The following is a 12,480-nucleotide window of genomic DNA, read 5'->3' on the forward strand; positions in this document are numbered from 1 at the left end:
TAGCCATTATCCATAGTTTAGGCCAGGGGTCCTCAAACTACGGCCCGCGGGCCGCATGCAAATACAAATATTATATGTGTTCCCGTTTTGTTTTTTTTACTTCAAAATAAAATATGTGCATAGGAATTTGTTCATAGTTTTTTTAAAAAACTATAGTCCGGCCCTCCAACGGTCTGAGGGACAGTGAACTGGCCCCCTGTTTAAAAAGTTTGAGGACCCCTGGTTTAGGCTGTTTTTCAGACATTTAAGTGTGGGGGGAAGAGCCTTTCTGGGGACATAGAAAGGCTTGGGTTTTGTCTTAGCCCTTCCCCCACCGCCTTGGGAGAAGTCCCTGGACTTGGGCTGCTAGCCGTTTAATGGGAACGCGAATGCCTCCACAGTAGACTTGGAGTGGAGCAGATGGGACACTGTGAGCAGAAGTTTGTGACTCACTGGGAGAGGCTGCGATGAGGGCCAGTCCAGCTGGCAGGCGGGCCTGGGCCAGACAAGCAGGGCTGCAGGGCCTTAGGGGCCGCTCTGGATTCCCTCTAGGGATTTCTTTATCGGCTGTGGAATGCGGCCATCCCAGGCAGAGGGGAGCATGTTCTCCACACTCTTAGCATCAAAAAATCCCTCAGACCTGACCGGTTTGGCTCAGTGGACAGAGCGTCAGCCTGTGGACTCAAGGGTCCCGGGTTCGATTCCGGCCAAGGGCACGTACCCTGGTTGCGGGCACATACCCAGCAGGGAGTGTGCAGGAGGCAGCTGATCCATGTTTCTCTCTCATCGATGTTTCTAACTCTCTATCCCTCTCCCTTCCTCTCTGTAAAAAATCAAATAAAATCTATATTTTAAAAAAATCCCTCAGTGGGCATTGAGCGCGCACACCGACCACCACGGCTGAGCACATTCAGAAAGAACATTGTCTTTCTAAACGAATAAGAATGCACCTTTGCAAAAGTAATAGGAAGGATATTCGTTTCACATCGTGAGAGAGGTGATACCCTCTGGAAAGTGCCACCAGTGTACCGATGCCCCGTGTGACAGTAAGGAGCCATAGGAGTTTTCACATCCTGTCTGTTTCTTTTCTTACTCCCTATTTGTGCTAAATTAGAAAATCCTAAACCACAATTACAGGTCATTAGAAATGGCAGCAAATGTTTGGTGGCTCTTTCAGAGGGTTGTGGATTCAGACCAAAGAAGCATCCAGAAATCACAGAGCTGTTTCTATTTTCCGCTCTCTCAGACACTAGGTCAACAGGGATGGAGCTTCCAAAAGTCACAAGGCTGAGTATTTCACCTGGAGGGAGAGAGTGACTGACGGAGCCATAATCCTCTCTTTGGTTGAAGGACCTCGGAAAGAATTCTTTACGTTCTGATGTAATATCTGGATGTGGTTTTTAAATCATCTTCATAATATGGCGCTGATGCCTTTCTCCTGCTCAGAAACAAAAATCACCAAGGATTGAGAAGGAATCAAATTCTCATAATGGAGGAGTCACACCACAGTTTGGTCTTAAGACTTTCTGCTAATTTGATAGTAAGCAGTGAACATTGTAATAGTTTGTCAATGTTTGGGCAATAGAAATGTTGAACATATGGCCATCAGAGCAGGTTGCTTAAGACCTTAGAAGTCGTCTTGAGTGGCATGATCAATAATGACATGAAAAAATGTCATCATTCTTTTCAAAATGCCTTGTGGGAACCTTTTCCCTCCATAGCTAGTAGAATAGCTGGAAAAATGGACTTGAACTTGCTGCCTCTGTCTTTGCATAGGATGCTGAAAAGAAGTACACTCAGTGAGTGAAACAGGACTGGAGTGACACTTTTCACTATGTCCTTCAACTCCGTATTGGGTAAGATTTAGGTTTGACCATTCATTACAGAGATCCAAAATAACAGTGGATCAATGTACAGTGGGGCCTTGACTTACGAGTTTAATTCGTCCCGTGATGGAGCTCATAACTCAAATTATTCGTATGTCAAATCAATTTTCACCATTACAATGACACGTAATGCTGGGCTGATGTTGTGGCGTTCACTGTGACGTTTGCTGCACCAACTAGAGGTGGGGTATCTGACGCTGGCTCGTAACCCGAATTTTAGGTCGCAACTCAAAGCAAAAAATTGGCCGAGAGACGGCTCATATCTCAAAAAACTCGTTAGTCGGGACACTCGTAAGTCAAGGCCCCACTGTATTTCTCTTCCATCCAAATAACCCAGAGACAGGTGGTCCAGGGCTAGAAAGGTGGTTCTTCTTCATTAGTTTGTCCAGCGGTCCAGGATCCTTCTCTCTTCTTGTTCTGCTACCCTTAGGTCTTGCCCTCATCAGTGTGCTCCACAGTGGCTGTCTACAACACGAGGTTCCAAGCAGTAGTTGGAGGAAAATGGGGTGGAAAAACATACCCACTCCCTATAAGGACCTGTAGTCATACTTCAGCTCACATCCCATTGGCCAGAACATTGTCACATGACCACACCTAACTGAAAGGGAGTAGGGGAGAGGTCTTTTTATCCTAAGCGGTCATGTATCCAACTAAAATTTGGGAATATTATTTACTCTGAGAGAGAAGGGGAGAAGGGATCTTGGGGACAGCAGCTGGCATTGCCAAAATGCTGGGGAAAGAGCAGAAAACAGACAGAAGCTGGCTTTGAGACACAACTTCTTTCATCCTTGGTAAGGGGTGCCCTTCCTGGGGCTCCCTCAGCAGCGATTGCCAAGCCATCTTTTCACTTCATACCATGATTCACAAAATAATCACTTTAGCACAGAATCTTTTTTTCCTGAATCATGGGCTCTTGGTGATAACACTGAGAGTTACTGAACCCTTGTCTCTGACATATGAACCACGCATAGGCTAATGTGTTTGGACTCTGCACGTCGTTGATTTAAACCAACTTTGGACACGTGGCCCCACATGAATTTTTGAAAAGAGAGCTGAGATCAAACCATTTCTTCAAGTCATTGATTATGCCCCTGGAGACCAGTTCTAGAGCACACACAGCTTGCTCAGACGGCAATATGGTCAATACTTGTGATAGTCCGAACCTAATCTTAGGGTAGCAAAGTTTCACAATTTTTAACGAGGAGTAGAAGATAGCAGGATTGGTTAAAACCCGACTATTTCCTCATAATGCGTGCCATGGATACTATGCGATGCTCCTCCCTGTCATTCGATAAAGGAAATTTGCCAGAAGTTGGTTCTGTATTCTCACCGATAGAAACGTGTCATTAAGAAGCTACTTCACAAGCTTCTCTGATCGTGTTACGCGTATCTGTGATTTGCTAAGAGGAATGCAACGTCAATGCTTGCCTGAGTAGCTTGGTTTTTGTTCCTGCCTCTAGCGGGGTGGGGCGGGGGCTGGGGAGAGGGATCTATCAATTTTGTCCTGGAAAGCTTGTTTTACTCTTGTTCTGGAAAAGAAAAAACTCTAATGGTTTACCAGAAAGGTCACTGTGCTGTGTTTGAAAACGATGTGAAAGTCTTGATGGCTGTATGCCACTGTTTGACAAAGTTTCATAACAAACACACACTGGGGATTAGGATGGGATGGGTAGCCAGTCCAATGAGGGCCAGTGCTGGATATTCAGTATCGGACTCATTATTTAGACTTTTCTAGCTCAGCTGTTCCTGTGAAATCATCGCACATGTTCCAGTTTTTAGAGATGTACATTTTCAGACTAGATTCCTGCTCTCTAATTGCTTTTATCACACTGCTCTCAGTTGTAGTATTTGGGTTACTATTTTCATCGCTCTTTTCTGAGCCATTTTTTGAACCATTAACTTCATAGTTGAGTTGAGGATATTACACATCACAAAAGCAATCACCAAAAACCCATAAATGACTTGAAAATATATCGCCCGACACAAACTGCCAAGGTAGATCAACCAAATTCGAACCTGTAGCACATGCACAGTGCTGAAGAATGAGACAGTTATCAAGAACATAATGGGGCCCTAGCCGGTTTAGTTCAGTGGATAGAGCTTTGGCCTGCGGACTGAAGGGTCCCCGGTTTGATTCTGGCCAAGGGCACATGCCTGGGTTGCGGACTCAATACCCAGTAGGGGGTGTGCAGGAGGCAGCCAATCAATGATTCCCTCTAATCATTGATATTTCTATCTCTCTCTCCCTCTCCCTTCCTCTGTGAAATCAATAAAGAAATATATATATATATTTTTAAAAAGAACATAATGGGATGGCGGTGAAAATCTTAATTTTGCATGTCAAGTGTATGGGTAAAATCATTCCATCCTTTTTCCTTGGAAACTGCCAGCACCTGTGTATCACTTGTAGACCTTGAGGGACCTCCGCAATGGTCTACGAACCACACTTTGGGAAACTTTTTATAGCCATTAAGTCTCCTCTCTGAGTCATGAGATGGAGGGTGGGGATGTGTGTCTTGTTACTCTGATCTCTGGCCCCATCTAGCTGGAAGCACGTGTTCTTGGCTGATATGTTAAGTGGAAGGAGCACTGATGGCCACATATGGGGACATTCAAGAGAGATCTAGGCCATGTAATCACCAGACACCCAGACAGTTCAGTTAGAAGGAGAGGAGACTCACAGAAACATGGTGGGTGTGTCAGAACCAGCTCATGGTAGGCAGCTGCAGCCACACGGTCACCTGGTGTCCCTGGTTGCTAGGCACTCTACCTCTACCAAGGCCCTGAAGCACACAGGAAACTGTTTTTCAAACAATGTATAATCCTCCAATGCAGATGGCCTTTCTCCAAAACCCTAGGGAACTGATTGGTTGGGGAGTGAATGAAGGACTGGGCAGAGGGAGGCCTTCAATTGCAAAGGCTTCATCTACCCCACTAGTAGCTCTGGAGCTGAGCTGGCCCTTCAGACTTCTTCCCCCTTGAGACAAGGGGTCAGGGCTTTAAAATAGATAGATAGATAGATAGATAGATAGATAGATAGATAGATAGATAGATAGATAGATAGAGATAGATATAGATACCTCTATATATAAAAGCCTAAGTGACCGAACAACTGAACAACCGGTCAATCGGTCACTATGATGCACACTGACCACCAGGGGGCAGACACTCAATGCAGGAGCTGCCCCCTGGTGGTCAGTGTGCTCCCATAGCCAACCTTCCATGGCCAACCAACCTCCTGTGGTCCCTCCCTGCTGGCCAGCTGGCCCAGATCATCCCTGATTGCCGGCCAGGCTGAGGAACCTCACCAGTGCACAATTCATGCACTGGGCCTCTAGTATAGATATAGAGACATAGAGATATAGAGATATATATTGTAGTTTTCAATATACAGGTCTTTTATTTATTAAATATATTTTTATTGATTTCAGAGAGGAAGGGGAGCAAGAGAGAGAAAGAGAGAGAGAGAGAGAGAGAGAGAGAGAGAGAGAGAGAGAGAGAGAGAGAACATCAATGATGAGAGAGAATCATTGATCGGCTGCCTCCTGAATGCCCCACACATGAGGGGATCAAGCCCACAACCCAGGCATATGCCCTGACCGGGAATCGAACCATGACCTCCTGGATCATAGGTCGATGCTCAACCACTGAGCCATGCCAGCCAGGCAAGGGGTCAGGGCTTTTGTACCCTCACATCAACCAGTCACAGGATGATTGCCTCTGAGGAGGAGCCTGACCTCTGGCAAAATAGCTCCCTTTGGCTGACAGTGATACCTGGAGAGGGATAGGGAGCCCATGGGCTGCCACGTTTCTGTCAGCTGGGAAAGGGGGTGTCAGTCCCGTAGGGTGTCCCTGGGCAGCACACCCAGGTGAGTCTACAACAGAGACTGGGGAGGGGCAGCTGTCAAAGGCCTTTCCAGCATCAGAGCTTCCTCAGAAACGCTGATGGGCCTGTCACTGGGAATATGTGAGACGGGGTCTATCGCTACCTGTCCAGGGCGTTATAGGAAAAGAACCATGCACTGAGCAGAGCTGGGCCTCCATCAGTGGTTTTCAAACTGGGTTCCATGACCCCTTAGGGGTTTCTTAGAGTTCTCGGGGTGGGGAGCAGGGAGATCCATATTCAGGCTCCCCCCACAGCCTCTCCCATTGCTGCTGGGGCCCGGGAAACCCCACTTTGGTCTCTGCTCATATCCCAGGACTCAGCACAGGGTTTCATTTGAGGAAAGGCTTTCCCTGCTGAGAAATAACACAGGGAAATTCTACAGGATACGTAACCACGCGTCCTCAAAACTGTGAAGGTTGTGAAAAACAAGGAAACACTGAAAAACTATCACGAACAGAGGAGACCAACGAGACACGATGAGCAAAGGCAATGTGATATCCCAGATGGGGTCCTGGGACAGAGACGTCACAGGAGTAGAACATCCGGTGAAGCCTGAATGAAGCCCGGAGTCAGTTCATGCTCATGTACCGATGTTGCCTTCTTAGTTTTGGCAAATGTACCATGATGATGTCGGATGTTAACATTAGGGGAATTGGATGAGGGGTATGTAGGAACTTTCTAGACTCGCTTTGCAACTTTTTCTGTAACTCTCAAATCATTCCAAAGAAAAGGGTTATTTTTTCTAAATAGCATTCAGAGACCATCAGACCAATGAACTCTAAACACCTCCAGAAATGAGGAGAAAGACAGGTGAGGAGGCCGCGCTTGGGTTTGGGTAGGATTGGGATGCCAGAGCACTGGTGATTGGGCAGGATCCACGCCCACAGATTTTTCTACAGATTGTTGTATATTAGTATCCCTGTCTTCCTGATCCCCAGCTGCCCCAGGGAAGGAAGGACCCATCTGGGAGGGGAGGAGACTGACGCTGGGCTCACAAGAGTGGGGTGGACATTAAAGTTTGAGTGGTCTTTGGAGGGAGATATGGAGGGTGGGGAGCGCTTCAGTCCCTTCATCCCTGCTAAATATTTCCCAAGGCAGAGCCTGAGCTGCAGACCAGGAGACTCTGGAGGAAGGAGACACAGGCCTTGCCCCCAGTCTGATGGAGGAAACCCAAGTTCTACTTTCCAGGAACACCAGCCTGGGATGAGTGGGAGGGGGACATAGTCCCTGTCCTCGGGGAGCTCAGTCTGAATGAGGAGGCATAATCCTTATCCTTGGGAGCTCCCTGTCTGATGGGAGGGACACGGCTTCTTCACCCAGTCTGAAGGGGGAGGCAGGACACATCTCAGACCTGCAGCCTAGGCTGACCCTCAGGTATTACTATTCAGGGGCAGAAAGAGCCTGGGAGGAAGGTTTGCAGAGGAGAGAACTGTGATCCTTTGTAAAGAGGAGGCCGGTGCGAAGGATCCTGAGACAGAGCTGACGTCCACTCTGATGGTGGGTGACCAAGCCTCTGATCCATCATCCATCCCCACAGGGGATGATCGCCTCTGACATGCAGTGAAGGGACGGGAAAGACAGGAGACAGATGGATACACAGAGAGACAGAAATGGAGGAAGAGAATCGGCCAGAGGTGCCAGGAGAAGATCTGAGATGAAGAGAGACAGAATAGATGTGAGCCTAGGACCAGAATGGAGGCAGAAGTAGAGAGACGGCCCCACCCCAACCCCTGCTCCAGCCCTGGCCCCCAGCTGTCCTGCCCTATTTGCATCTCCCTGCCTCTGTGTTCCCATTCAGGCTTTGGCACCACTTCAGTGTTTTCCCTCACTAGGTGTCGAATGCAAACCAGAGCCAAGATCCACATGTCCTAGCTGGCTGGAGAGGAGGCTCTATGGGAAGGAGGGAGAGGGAGTGTGGGCACAGCCCCATCTATTGTGTGGTGCTGGGTAGGGGCAGGTGGAGGAGGCAGGGAGGACCTGTGCCTTGTTCACCTCTGTGCGTAGGAACTGGCACAGTGCTGGGCACAGCAGTGTGTTCGGTAGTGGTTTCAGACTGAGTAGTACCCAGATTAGAGAAAGGGCTATAGCATAGTAGTGAGAGGCAGGGTTCAAATCTCAGCTCTGCTACTTCCTAGCTGTGTGACCTTGAGCAAGTTACTTAACTTCTCTGAGCTGCAGTTTCCTCACCTGTAAAATGAGGACAGGACGTTTACAGAACCTACATCATAGGATTGTTGTATCCGTTCAGGGCGCTAATGCATCTACGGCCCTTAGGTCAGAGCCTGGCACCCAGAAAACACCAAGAAACAGCCTGCATCATGCAGGTGCATCCTGGGTGTCACTTTCCTGTGTCTGTTACATTCCTGTGTGCTCAGTGGGGATGGGTCGTGTGCAGGGCTGCTTCTGGGCTGGATGATGAAGAGGATGGCAGGTAGTATCGTGCAATAAGAAGAATGATGGCTCTGTGGCCAGGCCAGGCAGGCCCGGGATCTAGTCACAGCTTCACCGCTTCCTGGCTGGGGGGGGTCCCCAGCACAGGGCTTCTCCTCACCTGCAGAATAAGACCTTCCTGGGGTGATTGCCAGTGAGGAGGAGCGGAGTGCCATTTGATACAGGACTGAGGGCTGAATCTTCCCAGTTACACGTGGTCTGTTGTACGTGGCTGTGTGTGGCTAGTGGTTGCGTGGATTTGTAATTAGGGAGCACACAGGGCAACGAGAAGAAGCCTGGGCTGGCTGTCGAGTTCTCGGCTCCAGGAAGGGGTTCTTAGATGATGCCTTGGCCCTTCTGAGTCTCAGGTTCCCCCCTGTAACATAAAGGGATGAAAACTGATCCCCCGGGGCTGTTGTGAGGATTAGAGGAGATGACGTGTGTGGTGCTGTCAGCTCACAAAAGTTCCTCTGCAGATGGGAGGGAGGCAGCACTTTCGAAGGGCCTCCCAGCTGCAGTGGCAACGCCTGTGGTCAGTTTCCTGCCACGTGACACTGCGCACCTTCCCATCTGTGCACACAGATGGAGTGGCATGTTTGTGTCACAGTTGCTTCTTCAGACTAGGCAGGAGGGCATCCCTTGGCATCCAACCTGGGTCTCTTGGACCTGTCGAGAGTAGCGGTTAAGCCTCTGGGTTCTGGAGCCAGGCTGCCTGGGTTTGAATCCCAGCTCAGCCACTTCCTAGCTGTGTGACTTCAAGCAACTGACCTAACCTCTCTGGGCCTCTCTTTCCTCTTCTGAAATCGGAGACAATCACAGCACGCACCTCAGAGGGCTTTGTGCTACAACACAGCCTGGTACAGATGTTTGTGGTTATTCCTGAGTCAGGCTGGGTCTGAGGGGTGAGCGCTGCTGCCCAGTTCCCACGCCTCTTCTGGCCAACAGATAGCTCATCCCCTGGAACAGTCCTTTCTGAGCTCTGACCAGATTCCCTTAGGTGGAAGTTCCTAGAAGGGTGCAGCCTGGGGCAACGCAGCCAGAGCAAGCTGCTAACATCATCATGCAGAACAGGAGGCCCCGGGATGCCCACGGCACAGAGGTTTTTGAAAGTGAATGTTCACGAAGTTCAGGAAAGAGAAGTGAGGGGGATCGCCTGCAGGTCCCCAGCTGGGTGGAGAAGAGCAAGCCTTTCTCGCTCTATTCCTTCTCCCCCTCTCACATCCCTCCCACCCAGAACCTCAGCAAGAGCCAGGTGACCTGAGAGGGGGTGGGAGTGGTCCTCGCAGGGTGAGATGTCTGGCCCCACTGAAGCTCACCTCTCACACCCCACTCTTCCTTCTTGCCTTTGCCCTGCCGGTGACCTCAGGAGGAGGACATGACAAAGGAGAGGTGAAGGGGAGGAGGTGCGATAGGAATGAGAAAAGAAATGGGGCGGCGGGGGGAGGGGGCGCTGTCAGAAAAAGAGAAATAGAAAATGGGGCGGCGGCTGCACCCACAGCAAGCAAGGGGCCACGTGCACGCACAAATGTATGTGAAAGCGTGTGCGCTCACGTGTGTGAAGGGGTGTGTGTGAGACGGTATGTGAGTCGGTGGGTGTGAGTGTGTGTGTGTAAGTGCCTGCATGTCTGTCTGTCTGTCTGACTGGGAAGACACAGAAGTACAGACCAGCCCCATTGGGAGGGACTTCTGCCCAGACCCCACGTTGCAGGTGAGGAGACCGGCTCTGTAGTAGCATGGGAGATGGCCAACGTGACCAGGCCAGTCGGGTACTAGATCCTTGGTTTCTAGACAACGAATCCAGGGCTGAGGAGCAGGAACTTGGGGGAGAAGGGGACAAGGGGGCATTGGGGACTTTCCCCAACTCCTGCCCTTCCCCTCAGCCTCCCCTCCATCCTCGGCTGTTCTTCTGGCTGGAAGAGGAGGAGGAGGAGGGAGAAAAGGAGGAGGAGGAACAGGGCTGCCCAGGAGGAGAGGCAGAGAGGAGGGGGGGGGGGGGGATGGAGGCAGCCTCCCAGGGTGCAGGAGCCTGTGGGAAAGGTCCAGGCCCCGGCCTCCCCCTTTCCTGCAAACGTGGACTCCCCACCCAGTCAGGACGTGTCACCCTTGGAGTCTGCGGTGAGGCGGTAGCAGTGGCCTCTCTCCAGCTTTCCTGCCAGACCTGGCTTTGAGTGTAGGGAGGGCCCTTCAGAAAGAGGCTTGGGCCGGTTCCCAGCTTGGCCACGCTGAGCCCTAAAACAGAGGGAGGAGGAGCCTGAGTCCACCCAAGTTCTGGCTCCTCGGCCTCCCGCCCCCGCCCGCCCCTCCTCAGTTTCCCCATCTAGGACAGGAAAACAGACCGGAAACTCTGTCTCTTGAGTTTGGGGGAGTCCTCTGAGTCCCCTCCTCACCTCCCTGGGGGAGCAGGGCCTCACTGGTCTCACAGCGGCTTCCCTCCCCCTCCTCCAGGGCCCCTGCCTGGGAGGGGCGCCCTTGCCCTTGGCTTGGGGGAGGAGGGGAGAGAGGGTCCACAGCCTCTGGAGGGAAGCAGCAGCCAGAGCAGACATTCCCGATGACTCACAGGCCTGGAACGCCTTGAGAGCAGAGGCGCGGGGACAGCCCCCTGTTCAGCTGGGGCAGCTGGAGAGAGGACCCAGGGCCTGGGGGGCAGGGAGGCCAGGGGAAGGCAGAAGGTCAAGAGGCAGAGCTGAGGAGAGGCTCTGGCCTGGGGGCAGGATGGAAGGCAGGGTCACAGAGATGCCCAGGGAGGGGGATGATGTGCTTCCCCCTTTCCATCCCAAAGCCTAGATCTGACAGAGGACACCCCCCACCCCCCCACCCCCCCACCCCCGCACACACACCTCCAGGGAGCTCCCTTCCCTGAGAACTGCTTGAGAAGAGGAAGGTGCCCTGTCCCGACCCCTTCCGGGCCTGAGAATAACACTCCCCTACCCCGAGGAGGCAGGGGGGTGGCTGGCATGACCTCCCAAGAGCCCCCCTTGGTTTTGCCCATTCCAACTTGCTTCACGGCCATGTTCCTCCCCTGACCCCACTACATTCTCTTTATCGGGCTCATCATTAGAAGGGGAAACGGGCCTAGAGTGGGCTCAGGGAACACAGCTGCTCCCCCAGGTCTGCCTGATCTGGCAGGGCTCCGGGCTCAGGGCACCCATGTCCTGTCTGCTCTTCCTCCCTAAGCAGTGGATGGAGCTAAAGCCCAGTCTACGTGGCAGGCAGAGGGGGGCCTGCAAGGGAGGGGAGCTGGGAATGAGGTCAGCGGGTTGGATGGGCCAGGCCATGGCTGTGAAGGCATCTGGACTGCAGCAGTCTAGAAAGTAGGGGCCTCTGGGTGGCCACTCCCAGCCCCAACCCGCCATCCACCCGCCCACCATGGCCTCTTTCCCGGCTCCTGCTCCTCCCTCCGTGCAGCCCACACTCCGCCCAGGCCAGATGGTTCACATCAAGCCTCTACCATGTGGCAGTTCTACTCTGCCCACCAGGCTCCCTTCCCCCTCTGGCCACATGGCTCAGCTGAGAGTTGAGAGCAGCTCTCACCACATCCCCACAGGCCTGGACTGGTATTCTCTGGGATCCCCGTGTCATGTCGAGCCCCCAACTCCAGTTGCTCTCCTAACCCCTCTAGCTCCTCAGCCCCCACCACTCAGGATCTTGAAATGAGGCAAAGATTTTACCTCTGACCCCTCAATCTCAGATGTGTAACTTTAAGTAGGATACTTCCCTTCTCCAAGCCTTTGTTTTCTCCTCTGTGCAAGTTGGGGAGGGCAGGGAAGAATGAACTCAATGTTTCCTCCCAGAACATCTATTGTTCTATGATATTCCCACCTTAAGACTGTAAGGCTCCAAAATCTAGTAGAAGTTGAAACCCAACTTTGGAGGGGTCATCTGGTCTACCTCTTTGCCTGCTCCCATGCCATGTTTTCTTGTTGATCTGAGATCCACAAATCCCACCCACTTTCCTTGCATCATCTTTTCCCCTTCAGGGCCACAGCCCTCTAACTTGAGTTCTTCTGCTATCACCAAGATGTAGGTTCTCTGGGCAAGTCCTTGGCAAAAGGCTCACAGCCATACCCTGCTCAAAAGCAGTTATTGGCTCTCTATGGCCACGGAATTAAATATAAATTCCTCTCCTAGAATTCCAAGTCTCTAAGTTGTCCCCAGTCTACCTGTCCAGCCTTATCTTCCATGTTTCCTCTGCCTAAGGCCTTCTGTCTTTCCCTCCCCCTTCACCTCAAGAATGTGTGTGTGTGTGTGTGTGTGTGTGTGTGTGTGTGTGTGTGTGTGTGTGTGTCTTCCCAGGCTTAG

Source organism: Myotis daubentonii, chromosome 16 (genome assembly GCF_963259705.1).
Source record: "Myotis daubentonii chromosome 16, mMyoDau2.1, whole genome shotgun sequence".
Lineage (NCBI taxonomy): Eukaryota > Metazoa > Chordata > Mammalia > Chiroptera > Vespertilionidae > Myotis > Myotis daubentonii.